This window comes from Lissotriton vulgaris, chromosome 5 (genome assembly GCF_964263255.1).
Source record: "Lissotriton vulgaris chromosome 5, aLisVul1.2, whole genome shotgun sequence".
In the NCBI taxonomy this organism is placed as follows: domain Eukaryota; kingdom Metazoa; phylum Chordata; class Amphibia; order Caudata; family Salamandridae; genus Lissotriton; species Lissotriton vulgaris.
In genome coordinates, this window is record NC_141693.1 from 50072024 (window position 1) to 50086750 (window position 14727).

The 14727-nt window shown below is 47.1% G+C and overlaps 1 pseudogene; it reads left to right on the forward strand.

Moving 5' to 3' along the window:
- The first annotated feature begins 815 nt into the window (after nucleotides 1-815).
- Nucleotides 816-3615, forward strand: LOC147710117 (uncharacterized; annotated as a pseudogene).
- Nucleotides 3616-14727: the final 11112 nt, after the last annotated feature.

The window sequence follows — 14727 nt, forward strand, 5'->3', positions numbered from 1 at the left end:
GGTGAAGGGGATTAGTGGTCTTGCCTGTACATTGGGTCACATTAGTTTCATGTGCCCCTACATGGGACAGGCCCCCTTTCCAACCAACAGGAGGAAGAATGCTGGCTTCCTGAAGCAGGGGTGGGCTGCAGGCCATGATGTCATCGGTGGTCCACTGCTCTTAGCCAGTTTCACCAAAAGCAAGACTACAAGCTGGGGTTCAGCTACCCTGATACCAGTTAAGTGTGGTCGGCATCGGCTACCAATGGCACAGAGAGAACTGGGAGAAACTTGAGTGAGGGCATGTCGCCTGACCAGCTTTGAGGGATGGGTCTCTGTAAATGTAGGGACAGCCATGTAGCTGAAGGGACTGCACTGCGACGCGTCCTCAGGACCCTACAAAACGTCACTTATTTTAGAGAGTGGCATACTTACTTTGACCTCTTACCACTACTTCCACCAAAGGATTGTTGTATAATACAATTGCCAAAGTACATTGTAAAGTGGTGTACAAGTGGTGTGTGGTTTTATTAATGTAAATTTATGATCCACGCCTCTTATGTGTCACATCCAGTCCCCAGTTAATGTGTTGCAACTGATAATATTTCTTTCAAACCCTGATGTGAACCAGTCATTGATCTCCCACTGCACCGGGCAACAATTCAGTCTCGGTACCCTACTGAGAGGCATGTTGTGTCTACAAACTACAAAGAACAGAGGAAGGAAGTGGTTAATTGAATCTTAAGATAACCCTGCCTATGAGACATATAGCAAACCACTGCTGCTCAGACAGACACCTGCACTTCAAACCACGGATAAGACAGCAGCGGCGTGAAATGGCGCTGAGAGCGTACTCTGTGGCCATGGTTTGCACAGTGGTTGCCGGTTGCTGGACCATTGTGTCAGGCACAGTCATTGCCACATGCGACATCTACCAGTGGGACCAGCTGGGATCCCCGGGAGTGCTGGCCCCGACCTGCTTTGGATTCCCCTTGGAGGGGTTCAGGGTCTTCAGCAGATGCAGCACAGTGAGGAACATGGAAGTGGATCTAAGAGAGGTTCCAGTGAACGTGGATACCCTCTGCCTGGTGTTACACGTACCAAACGTTCCCACAGACTCATTCTCTGGGTACTGGAACCTGACCCGGCTCTATTTGTATGGATCGTTTCATGTTTCTGCAAGAGCCTTCAATGGCGCTGCCAACCTGAGACATCTGGGAATCCAAGGAGATTACACTAATCACACTCCAACCATGAACATAGATGATCAGGGGTTTGGCGGATTGGAGAACCTAACCCGCTTGGATCTCAGAAATGTGAAAATTGATGCAGTTTTTCAAAAATTTTTTTTTAAACCCTTACATAGAATACAAGTGATAGCCTTATCTGAGAATGAGGTTCATAGGCTGTACAGCCTGACTACTATGCTTCAGTCCCTGGCCTCTCTGAATATCCTGGAAATCAAGAGGAATGGTATTGTTGCAGCTCGGGAGGCGGACTGCATTGAGACAAACAACCTCACGAAGAGCACAGTTTTCTCTCCAAGGATTTCCACCCTCGATTTGACAAGCAGTGAGCTACAAAGTGTGGAGAAAAATGCATTTTGCAACTTCCCTTATCTTACTGTCCTCAAGGTAGACGCGACTGGTCTCAAGGTCATTGAGCTTCTACAGTCTGGAATAAAGAGCATTGAAATGCTGTCCCTAAATGCCATGAAAAATCAGGACTATCTGAAGATGAAAGATGTCTGCACTGTGGTGTCTCGGCTGGGGGTCAGGAACTTGACAGTCGCTCAAAACTTTATTTCAGGTCTGCCCGCTGAGACCTTTGAAGGATGCTCCATGCTGTTGTCTCTCAACATGTCCGGCAACCTTCTTAGAGCTTTCATAAATGATATGGCAAAGAAGCTGCTGAACCTGAGGTCCCTCGTTCTCTCTGTAAACAAGATAAAAAGCCTAGACCTGTGCACACCTGGGGCCCCGAATGTTCTGCCCAACCTCACACACCTGGATCTGTCTTTCAACTACATCACCAGTATCGGCTCCGGGCACCTTCTCTGCCTGGCTAATCTGGTGACACTGGATCTCAGTAGTAATTACCTTGTGTCCCTGGAAAAGGAGGCCTTTATTGGTCTTGACAGGCTGCAATCTCTGCAGCTGGACTACAATAAACTCTTTCTGCTTGAGAACTTCTATTTTGATCACTTGAGTAGTGTCAGGGTGCTGGGCCTCAGGGGCAACTTACTGAAGAATGACAATAGCTCCCTGATTGCGATGAGCGAGCTTCAGGAGCTATCCCTCACATTTGAGACTCATGGGAATTTTCAAATCAAACAGAAAGAACTGACTATTCTCACCTTGGAAGCAAAGTCTACAATAACTCTGAAATGCACAAATGACTGCAGCTCACTTGAAGTCCTTCACATTAGTGCTCCAGAGATTTATATTCACTCGTGCAAGGATTTGCCCTTCAAATTTGTGAAAGAACTTCACCTACGAGAAAACCACATACTAGAATGTTTACCACTTGGGTTCACAGAGACTGACGGCTTGGGGCTCCTGTCTTTTACTAACATTGAATATTTGTACTACAGTTCTTCTGCAGCTATGCCTATCTATAAATCCTTGAGCCCCTTGAATAACAGCCTGCAGCATCTTCACAATTTACGCCATCTCCATCTACTAAACCTAAAGTTGGACATAAAGAAGAGTTTCCTGACTCCTGAGCAGCTGTTCTGGAACCTGACCCACCTTAGAACCCTGATACTGGAGGATTCTGGGATAGAGGACTTTACGGCCACCATGTTTAGAGACCTTGTCTCTCTGGAGTTCCTAATCTTGAAGTCCCAGCCTGTGAAAATCCTACAGGAAGGTCTTCTCGACCACGTGGAAAGTTTGCGCTACATCTACCTGAAGGATGTATCCCTGGATTGTGTATGTGAACAAGCATGGATCAGAGGATGGGTGACCACCCACCCCCAAATGAACTTGCCACAGCTGAGAATTCAGACATGTTCTATTGGGCACAAGGATCTTAATTTCCTGAATTTCTTGGAAAAAGACTGCAGCTTGCTGATAGGTTACCATCTCTTCATTGGGACTTTCTCCTTCAACATGTTGTTCCTGATCACAGTCCTGCTGTATCACAAGGTGCGCTGGTACCTCCTGTATCTCTTCTACATGCTATGGACCTGGTGGAACTATCGTGGAAGACGCAACAGAATGAGCAAATATGACTTTGATGCCTTTGTCTCTTACAGCAGCTACGATGAGGCTTGGGTTGTCCATGAGTTCCTTCCCAACTTGAATAACACCACGGACAGCACCTATAGGAGCCGATGTGTGGTGTCTGGCCAGCCGCCATTACCTGCGCAGCCACTGGTGCTCCTTGGAAGTGCGGATGGCCACATACCGCCTTCAAACAGAAAGCAAGGATTCCTTGGTGATGGTGTTCCTGGCGAAAGTGACAAGGAGCCTCTACCGCCACCACCAACTGGCCAAGCTGGTGGAGTAGAAAACCTTCCTGGAGTGGGAGAAGTACGTGGCCCAGCAGCCTCTGTTAAGGGCCAGATTGCGCAAAGCCATTAGAGGGGGTGGAGCAGAGCAATATCCTTGGGAAATGGATGTGGTTTCTTGAATGTCATGGTGTCTTGCATTGTCTTCTGTGGTTAAGGGTGGGTGTCATGGGATGGAGCATTGTATTAAGGTTGGGTCTGCTTTGGATGTAGATGTGGTGTTTTTCGATATTGGCAGGGCGTGTTGGCATTATCTCCTTGGGATATGGATGTGGTGCCTTTAAAAGGCGTCATGATGGTTCAAATAAGCTTCTGTGGTTAAGGGTGCAGTGTCATGGGAAGGAATGTTGCATTACGTTTTTTCTGCTTTGGTTTTTGATGTGATGTTTTGGGCTGTCGTTTGTGTGTGGTGGCATTATGTCCTAGGGATATTGACATGGTGCCTCGGCATGTGGGTGCAGCTCTTTGCTTTACATTCTCTGGATCTGGATGTGGTCTCTTGAGAAGTAGGTAGGGTAATTTGCCATTTTCTTCCTGGGCCATAGGTGCAGTGTCTTTGTGTGATGTTGTGGAATTGTCTTCTTAGGATGTGTATGTTTAAGTTGAGGTCATTGTCTTGTGTAAAAAGTAAGATATCTTGGGACGTGTGCATTATGTTGCATCATTATTGGTGGGGTAGTGTTTTGATGCAGGTGGGTGGAATTAAATTACTTTTTAATGCATATTTTGGTGTCACAGGATGCAGGCACATTGTGGCATTATCTTCTGTGTTATTGGAGGGGGACATCTTGGGATGTGGTGTACTTGCAGCATTCATTCCTTGCTGTATGTACATTGAAGCTTGGATGGTTGGTGTAACAGATGTTTTGTCTTGGGATGTGGGAATAGTGTTTTGCGATTGGTTCTTGGGATATGGAACTGGTGTCTTGAAACACAGTTGGGGTTGTGTTATAATCTTCCTGGAGTGTGGCCACAGTTCTGGGGATGTGGGCCCCTGTTTACATTACAAGACGCCATAGCATCACAATGGTATGTTATGTGTATTTGTGTAACGCACAACTCACCCGGGGTTATCCTGGTGCTGAAGCAGGAGCTGTATGGACCGAGGCTGGGACGGGCTTGGTGAAGAGCCAGGTCCCCAGCTTCATGTGGGATTCAAGAACTGAGGCGATGCTCTGATGTGCAGGGAGAGTGACCTGGTGCTGAGGGAGAAGCTGTATGGACCAAGGCTGGGCCAGGCTTGGTGAAGAGCCAGGTCTTCAATTTCTTGCTGAATTCAAGAATCAAGGGCACAGCTTTGATGTGCAGGGGAAGGAGAAAGTGGCTGTGGTGGAGAATATCATGGAGACACCGTTGGAGGGGGCCTGGGTGTCATTGGAACTGGAAGCTCTTGTGCATGTCTCTATGTTTCTCTCCTTTGCCTGTGTCTCTCTTGCTCTGGGTGTCCCTTCCTTTGTCTTCAGCTGTCCCCCACTTGGATGGAGTGGTGGCTTGCCAGTGTCCCTGTCTACTCTTCCTCTGTGCTCACGTGGACGCTTTGGGTAGCTGGGTCCAGTGGGAGGAAGAGGTGAGGCTGTGAGGGATCATTTTGTATTATTATACATTTTATTGAACACAGCTCAGACCTACAAAGGCTTCCTGGTGCTAAAATGAGAAACTGCACATTGAGTATGTCAAATAAAGATGGGCAGAACGTAAAATAAATAAATGCTATAGAGTATGTAACACGTTTTTACAGCTTTCTTAAGAAACAGAAGATAATCCATTGCAAAGAAAGTGGGACCCATTCCAGAGGGGAGTCGCCTGAACCCTCTGCCACTGACTCGAGTCTTTGATTTCAGTTACACTGAGTATGTTGGTAATAGCAGAGCGCAAGTAGCGCATAGGACAGAAACACGCAGGTGTCTGCTGTAGGGAGCGCAGGCCGTTCGGATGGATAGCCTCGTGAACAATACACAAGGATTTAACTGCCTTTTTATTCCAAGGCAAACAATGCAGAGATTCCAGCGCTTCAGAAGCAGATGACTAGGTCACTCGATCACGTGGTCCATGCACCGCGTATTCTATTGCTGATCCAGCATGTGAATGGACGTCAACCAATAGATAAAGAGGGATGACCCAAGGCAACCAATGACTGCTCTCTGTAGATGTTTTACTGTTCATAACATGAGCTCTAGCAGATACCTGTCTCTAGATAGACCTAAAAATGACTGCATTGAAAAGAGCCTTACTTGGCTCTCCCTTTTAACAGTGAAATGTAGAAAAAAGGAATGCTGTCCACAGGGAAGAGCTGGACAAATATCATTGCAACATCAATGCCAGGTGGCTTTCCTAGCTGAAACAATAGCAATGGGGCAAGTCTCCTTTCACCTTCTACCAGAAAATGTCATCCACTTCTAATAATGAAAGTGGAAGCTGTTCTGGTAGGAAATTCTAGAAGGTCAAGAGGAAGAGCCCTTATGTAAACTAAAAAGATCAAGGGTGTCTGGGATCTAAGATAAGTATTGGACTCGCAAAGAGGAGTGAGGGCAACAGAGTAATATGAGGCAAGCCGATCCGCTCTAGCGCTGTCAGAGCAGCACCCCTCCAAGGGCTTCTTCTCTCTCACCCACACGTGCAGGGTGCCAGTCTGGCAGGGATCTGAGCCATGACCCAAAAAGGGCTTGTCTGCCTTTGAGAGCCAGTGGTTGCTTGAGAGCGGGTAGGGACGTGAACCCCGCTCCAATCATTTTGCCTCCTTCAGCCTAGAAGTAGAGAAAATCTGCTCCTTTTCCAAAGATTCTGCAGTTTCTGCTGAGGTTGCTGCCCACTTCATGCCATGGCCACAGTAAAGAGCTTGAGGCCCAGAATGGCTTGAATTCGAAGTATGCAGCAGCCGCAGGCCCACGGAAGGAAGGAATCAATCGATCAGTCAGGGAATTGTAAGTGCGCTACTCACCCTTGAGAGTCTCAAGTCGCTGGGAGGGGGGCCGCAGATCTGTTTAGCCGAAGAGCCAGGTCTTAAGGGTCTTCCTGAAGGTGTTCAGGGAAGGGGCTCGTATGATGTCTGCTGGCAGCTTGTTCCAGGTCTGCAATGTGAGAGAAGGATCTTCCGCCTGCTCTGGCTCTGTGGATGCGCTGGGTTTCGGCCAGTGCAAGGTTGTAAGATCGGAGGTTTCTTTTGGACACATGGAAGTTGATTCTGTCATTGAGGTATTTGGGTCTGTTGTTGTGTAGGCATTTGTAGGCGTGAGTGAGGATTTTGAAAGTAACGCTTTTCTCCACAGGGAGCAAGTGGAGAATTCGTAGGTGTTGGCTGATGTGTTTGAGTCAGGGGATGCCGAGGATGAGTCTGGCAGCGGTGTTCTATATTGTCTGGAGTTTGCGGAGAAGGGACTTGTTGTTGCCAGCGTAGAGTGCGTTTCCATAGTCCAGTCTGCTGGTGATGAGTGCGTGGGTGACTGTCTTCCTTGACTCAGGGGAGATCTGCGTGAAGGTCTTGCAGAGGATGCAGAGGGTGTTGAAGCAGCTGGAGATGAAGGCATTGACCTGTCGATTCATTGTGAGATATTAGTCGAGTACAATGCCGAGGTTCTTGGTGCGGTCTGAGGGGGTAGGTGGGCTTCCGAGGGCGGTTTGCCACCAGGTGCTGTCCTATGCAAAAGGGGTGGTACCAAGGACGAGGACTTTTGTCTTCTTGACGCTGAGCTTCAGGCAGCTGTTGGTCATCCAGACTGCGACGTCTTGCATTCCTTTCTGGAAGTTTGGCAGGGGTGGGGTCTTTGGTGAGGGAGAGGATGAGCTGGGTGTCGTCGGCGTAGGATACGATGTTGAGGCCATGTTGTCAGGTGATGGCTGTAAGGGGGGCCATGTAAATGTTGAAGAGGGTAGGCTCAGTGATGAACCCTGTGGGACTCAGAAGGTGATTTCCGTGGGGTTGGAGAGGAAGGGTGGGAGTCTGATCCTTTGGCTACTTCTGGTGAGGAATTCTTGGCTCCAGTCCAGGGCTGTTTCTTGTATGCCTGCATCGTGTAGTCTGGCGACTAGTGTGCTGTGGGAGACGGTGTTGAAGGCCGCTGATAGGTCGAGTAGGTTGAGGGCTGTGGAGTGGCCTTGGTCCAGGAGGGTGCAGATGTCGTCTGTGGCGGAGAGTAGGGCAGTCTCTGTGCTGTGGTTGCTTTGGATTCCAGATTGGGAGGGGTCGAGGATGGCGTTGTCTTCAATGAATCGTGTCAGTTTCCTGTTGATTGTTTTCTCTGCAACTTTGGCTGCAAAGGGGGGAAGCGAGATGGGTCGATAGTTCTTGAGGTCGGTGGGGTCAGCTGTGGGCTTCTTGAGCAGGGGTCTGACTTCTGCACGCTTCCAGTCATCTAGGAAGTTGCCTGTTTTGAAGGTGGTGTTGATGTTGCATTGTAGTTCGGGTGCTATGGCGGCTGCGGCTCTGTGGTAGATGTGAGGGGGGCAGGGGTCGGTGGGGGCCCCCGAGTTGATGCATTTCATAGTCGAGGCGGTGTCTTTAGCTGTGATCGGTGTCCAGTTAGAGGTGGTGGGATGACTGGTTTTTCTTGGGGGCCTGGCACCTGGTGGATGGTCGATGAAGTTGTTGTAGGGATTTTTGATCTTAGGATGGAAATAGGTTCCAAGCTTGTCGCAGAGGTCTTGAGATGGGGTGATGTCTGTGACTTCGCTGCATGGGTTGGTGAATTCTTGAATGACACTGAAAAGTTCCTTGAAGTTGGTGGATTTGGCCAGGATTTTGTTGTGGATGAAGTTCCTCTTGGTGGCTCTGATATGGTTGCGGTAGTCCTTCATGGTGTCCTTGTAGGTGGTGTGGTTTTCAGTTGTCTTGGTGTCTCTCCAGTTCTTCTCCAGGCGTCTGCAGGTGCATCTGGCTTCATGGACAGCGGTGGGGAACCAGGCGGCTTTCCTGAAGCGTTGTCTGTTGGGGTTGCGTAGCTGCGCAGTTGGAGATCCAGGCTGCGTTGTTTGGGTCTGGTGCCCAGGTGTGGTTGTCTCGGGTGAGGGTGGAGCTAAGTTGCCCATCAGTAACCTTGCTCCAGTTCCTTCGTGATGGGCTTGGGACTGGTTTGGGTATCTTGGCTGCCTTGGATTTGTTGATGGTGAAGTGTATGCAGTGGTGGTCGGTCCATGGTGGCTGCGTTATGTGGCTGAATTGGACGCTGTTTCCAGCCATGAAGATGGGGTTCAGGGAGTGTCCTGCTCTGTGGGTCGGTGTGTTACAGAGTTGTTTTAGTCTTCGAGTTGTCGAGGTGGAAGTTCAGGTCTCCAAGGAGTATGTCGTTTGTTGAGGCAATGACATGGGGTATGAGAAGGAATAGAAAGAGAAGCTGAGACTCAGTTGTGAGGAATCAGAGAGCACAAGAGAACCAACCAGGAACCAGGCCACACTGAAGAGCAGATAAGAGGGAACTGGTGAGGGGCAAGTGTGCTGCTTGCCAGCACAGGCGCAGTACTGGGCGCACATAGTGTTGGTTTAACCACGATAAGAAGCATCTCCACTAGATGGCAGTGTATCCCCATGTTTCGGAATAGAAGAGAACCATGAGTCCGACCTATTTGCATTTGTTAAACGTGAGTGCAAGGGAGTAGCCTAGGACACGCAGAGGAAAGAACAGCACACACCCAGAACCTTTCTGCCATCCACACATGTTAGGGATGTACCGGTCCTTCATTGGCAAGCCTGAGACAAGTTTGAAAGGCCACTTATGTGGATGGCACAATCCATGCTGCATGCCAGCATATAGCATTTAAAATACAGGCCCTGGGAATATTAGACCACTGAACAAGAGACTTACAGGTATTTCAAAATAAGCTAATCAGTGATACACCAACTATTAACATGTTTGGAAAACGCACACGCGCTTTAGCAATGAATGACAGTGGTAAAGCGCCCAGAGTCTTAAGGTCAACAAATAGAGAGTCAGAAAACTAGGAGGTAAAAGCTGAAATTTGGGGAAACACCCCAAGCAGTGATATTTTCCAAAGGTGATCACAAAAACATTGTTAGTCACAGTGCACAAGAACCAGAGGCTGAAGTAACTGACTCACTCTCCCAGGCTTTGGCACCACATTGATTCTAAACATGGTGGTCTTCTTAGAATAATGGTGGTGTCTGCACAATACAGCTTCAGTGGGACCTCCCTGTTCAGAAGCAGTGCCCATTTAGGCTGTGTAGCAGTGCAATGAGTGCCCTTAGCACTAACTGGGAGGCTGCTGGGTGCTCTAAAAGTGAAACAAGGGACCTGGTAAGAGGAACCTCCTTGTGCTCTCTGAACAAATGGAATAGCCTGCGGAGCCAGCTGGTGGTGGGAACAGTAAAGGCCCACCAGCTCTGTTAGAACAGCACACCCATTGGAAATGAACATGGTTAGGCAAAACAGCTCAAACTAAAGAAATTAGCACCTAGGGCTGAGGTGGGATGTCCAAGTGCCCCGTGCTGAATGCTCTCCTGTGGGTGGATTTAAAACTGAATGAAACTCGACCAGACCAGAGGCTGGAGAATGTTGACCCAAAGTTCCAATATATTTAGAATACTTTTAATATTTCTTTGATTTTATTTTAAACCTGGCAGACAGCTAAAGCTTGACCAAATGAGGGCACACGGGTGTGCAAGAGTGCATGAAGTGGCCTGCAGAGCTGTGTCTTGGGACTTTAGCTACCCAAATAGAGTAGAGTGATGATCCTCACAGAGCAGAATCGCCAACCTGGAGCACCCACAGCAGAGGCACCACCCGGTGTGAGCTTTCAAAAGTGACACTGAGCAGTGATCAGAGAAGAGACAAAAGGCGGGATTCAGCTAAAGGCGTCTCTTTCACATACCAGCAGAGACCACAGCCCGCCACAAAAGGGCGACAAATCAGCAGCTCCTCACATCAAAATGCCTAAATGAATTTCCAAAGGGGCCTTGTCTCCTCTGTCCCCCCTTCAGTGTCTAGGTCTCCCATCTATAGCTTCAGAAACAACAGCAAAACTCTTCCAGTACCTGAGAAAACAACTGCACCTATGTCTCATGCACAGGGACATGCGAGAGGCATCCACATGGAACCCACAGACCTTCATTACTCTGTCTGATGCACAGGGACAGGCGAGAGGCTTTCAAATGGAACCCACAGGCCGCCATTACTCTGTCCTGTGCACAAAGGCAGGCAAGAGGCTTCCAAATGGAACCCACAGGCCTCCATTACTCTGGCTCACTCATACAATGCATGTACCACCGGTTATATTCCCATGGTAGGCCTATGTAGTGTTGCAGTTTATTTCTGACATTGTACTAACAATAAAATATTCAGCTGCGACCTTTTGCACATATTTGCGTGTAAGATAATGCTAGATTAGTTTCCCTGAAACTAAACTTGTTTACACATCGAGCTTCACACATTATCACAATGCCCTGAACATTATGTACAAGTTCTCTTTTCGCACTATGTACAAATGACATCTCTATCTTCATCCATGGAGCCACAGGGCTATCTACAAATCTATAATTTCATAAATCTATATGCACATCTAAAGGCTGCTTTCTCTTATAAAAGATGAGCATCCCGATATATTGGTAGAGGAGGCTCTTTAGCTGACACAGAGGGTCCCTACATGCTGAGACGTCACCACACAGAGGTCTGACATCTTGAGAGGGGTGTCCAGTTCGTGACAAAGATGGGGTCCTTCATACTATCCTCTCAGGTAAAAGGGTTAGATTGTTCCTTAGGGGGATTCTTGGCTCTACACACACACACACTCAAGGTACACTAGGGTTCTCATAGTGTGAGTATGCTCGATTACTGCCTTGTTTTATATGCCTGCATATATAGATTGTTTTAGCACCATCGTAGAACTATATCTTCTATTTACACTTTTGGTGCTTGTAATCCCTTTTATCTGCTTCTGTCTATTAATCATTGCAGCACCCATATTTTATACCAGAATAACATTGATTCAATATATTTATTGAAAACATCCCATTGTGTATTCTCTGTATACTTCGCTAAGAATACGTGAGCAAGAAGGACTGAGTGAAAGGTTTCATACTGTTTCCAGGATATCTCAGGGGGGCAGGTTTGTCATGATTAGTGGTTGCCAGAAACCATTAGCTCTCTGGGAAGGTTAGGGAGGCTTACAGTGGCACTGTGAGCTAGCTGGTCTATTGGCTGACATATCCTGCATGGGTGTCCGGAATCAGGTTAGGCGCGAAGCCCATAGTTTATGTTGTCCAACAAATGCACAAATCCTGTGAACTAGTAGGAACTACACAACATGGAACCACCAACTTTGGTTGGGAACTTATTTAAGGGCCAAATCTGAGTAGTTCAATCATGCTTTCTCAGAGATCCATACACACATTTAAACCAGAGACTTCCAAAGTGAAAAAGGAAACAAATCTATCTCAGCTGAGTAGGTATACCCTATGTAGTGGCTGCAGGTTATTCAAGCTTGAAGGATTTGAAGTTCCCACATTGTGCGTACCATATCTCTATGAATAGCTTAACTAAATACTTCTTCTCTGTCAAATACTGAACAAGCTGAGGACGCTGGGGAGCACGTATTTACTATGAAATTATTAGAACTTGGCCTCCTGGCAACAGGTGGAAGTGTTACCTTCGTAGATGAGGCACACAAAGCATTCCGAACAGAGGTATACTACTCATGGGTAAAATTCCTGCCTGCAGATGCACGTACGCAGGTTTCCAATACTTATATTGAAGATGAACCACTTGAGGAGTATTTCCCATACTTGGACATAGAAGTCCTATTAACTTACCAAGAGCATATTAATTTGTTTAAAGGCACCCTATCCCATACCACAAAAAATGTGAGGCTCAGTCTGTTCAGCAAAGAAGGAGGGACCAGGCCGGTCTTAGATTCATGTCCACCACATCCAGACATTGCTACTTTAACAGCACACACTTTATATAGATTTAGTAAAACTTAATAGAAATCTCACACAATACATAATGAGAACATTGACAGTCCAACCTGTAAGGGCTGCTCAGGCTGCACAACCTCAAATGGCTACTCCAAGTGTTAGCCCCAAAACACTGAACGCCTTTATGGGAAAGATTCCCACCAGCCGGGAGCAAATCCTGTTCTGGATAGCGCAGAAGATAGCTCAGCTTGAAGCAGTTTTCTGTATATGGGCCTGCAGGAAAAAAATTTACAATTTGCTTGCCAATGGGGATGGCTCCCCTGATAGAAGATTCTATCACTTCATGTACAATCTTCGCTGCCGTATATACCAGATCTCATGATACACCTTCAATAGCAATTATACCAGATGTAATGAAACAAATACAGAATGATTACAGGGCAGAGCTTTCCCCAAATCTGGGGATAAAACTGATGGGTGATTTTTCCCTGGTATCTGACATTATGTTAAGTAACATAAAAGGGGAGGCAGCAGCAGTGGCTATACGCCAACGCCTGTGGGAATTCATTCCTGCACAGCAGGAGCGAAAATTTCCTAAGATTATCAAAGATATATATGCTTCGCTTGGTAGAGATAACCTGGGAGCCAAACCTGGGAAACCAATAGTTAAGAGCAATTCTGAAAAGGATAACTCTAGGCTAGCAGCCAACTCTTTGAGGAAGAAATGAAATAATAAACAAAAAAAAGACAGTCACGGGGTGGATCTCCTCAACAGGAATACATCAGGAGAAAATACAATTTGAGAAACCGTGACAATATTAGGAAGCCTGAAAGGTATCAGGATATTGATACACATTCCTTTTGTTCCTTTCAGGAGACATTCAAAAAATGTTTGGATAGAGAGAGTCAGAACACAGATTGAAAGAGCGAGTCAAGCTGAAAAGGGAGACACATCACACTTCGGACTTTATCATTAAACAGGAAGACAAGCTTAATACTTCTAAACCTCAATTTAAAAAGAAGAAGGTAGCCGATATTAAAATTGGAAATGACCAGACTGCTGAGGACTCTGCTTCTGAACGGAGGAATCGGTAGTGATGATGCTAGACAGTGCCACAGAAGTCACAATAGCTCACTGAACCTGATGGATTTTACAACAGCAGTATCGCTGAGTGATGAGATCACGGTGGAAACACTTTATACAAAACTAGCAGCCCGCCCCAGCGTTGCCCGGGGCAGAAGGGGGCTGGGGGCAGCATTTCAGGCTTGCGTCCCCTCCCGCCCCGGCCCCCTCCCGCCCAGAACACTTACATTTTTCACTTTGACTGCACTATAAAGAAAGCTGAAAACGTGACACTTTTGTAATCCCAAATAATAAATCGATCTCCTATTCTGTCACCCTTTAAAAGAGCACCATACCGCCGTGGGGTGGGTCAGTGTTCCTCTCTCGGCTATACCACCGTTAGCCTAGTGAACTTAACAGTTATTTCCCACTGTTCAATGCCTTCCTCGGCTGTTGCTTTCTCACCAGTGCAGTACGTCTCTCAGTTGTGCCTCGTTCAGTCCTTTCATTCCCGACCCGACCCTCCCCTCCCCTCTAGTGGCCCCATCCCAGTAGCACTTACTCCGGTCGGTAGATTCTTCACTACCAGGCGGGACATGATGCTCTTTACAGGAATCTTGCCTTCTTCCACTACTGTTACAATTCTCTCACGTTGGGTGTGGGCGCTGCCATCTTTGTTTCCTTCCTCGCCGCTTGCCCCCGCTCCTCCCCGCCTGTAGTCATCACGCACGTTGCTGTCATTGCTACGTCGCGGCCAGCGCTACGTCACGGCCGGCACTTCTTTCAGGGGACTACTTTGTTTTTAAAGTTACATTTTTAAATTTACGTTTTATTTTTATTTTATCTAGCCTATGTCCATCTACACACCCTGACAATTTCAAGGATGTATTGGGTGTGTGGATTGGCGCTGTGGTTCCCGAGTTTACCTGGCCAAATGGTTTGTGTTCTCTCTTTATAATAGTAGTATAGATAGATAAGATATAGATATTTTGTACAGACTCGGCAACACAGTCTCCTTGGCTGTCTTTCTTTCGTTTTTTATAACACCTCTCGGTTCGGGTAAAAGTCACTTTTTCATATTTAAATTATTATGTTCCACTTGTGTGACCGATACAGCAGTTTATTTTCAGAGATCCATTCATTAATCATTATAGCTAGTTTTCGACAGGTACAACTGCTCATATCAGAATTTCCGGGCCGCAGGCGCAGACCAGTGCTGTGGAGCCATAATTTATTAATTTTTTTAATTTATTATGCATTTTTATATAGCACGGACTTTACCCGAAGGTGTCAGAGCGCTTCACAAAAGGA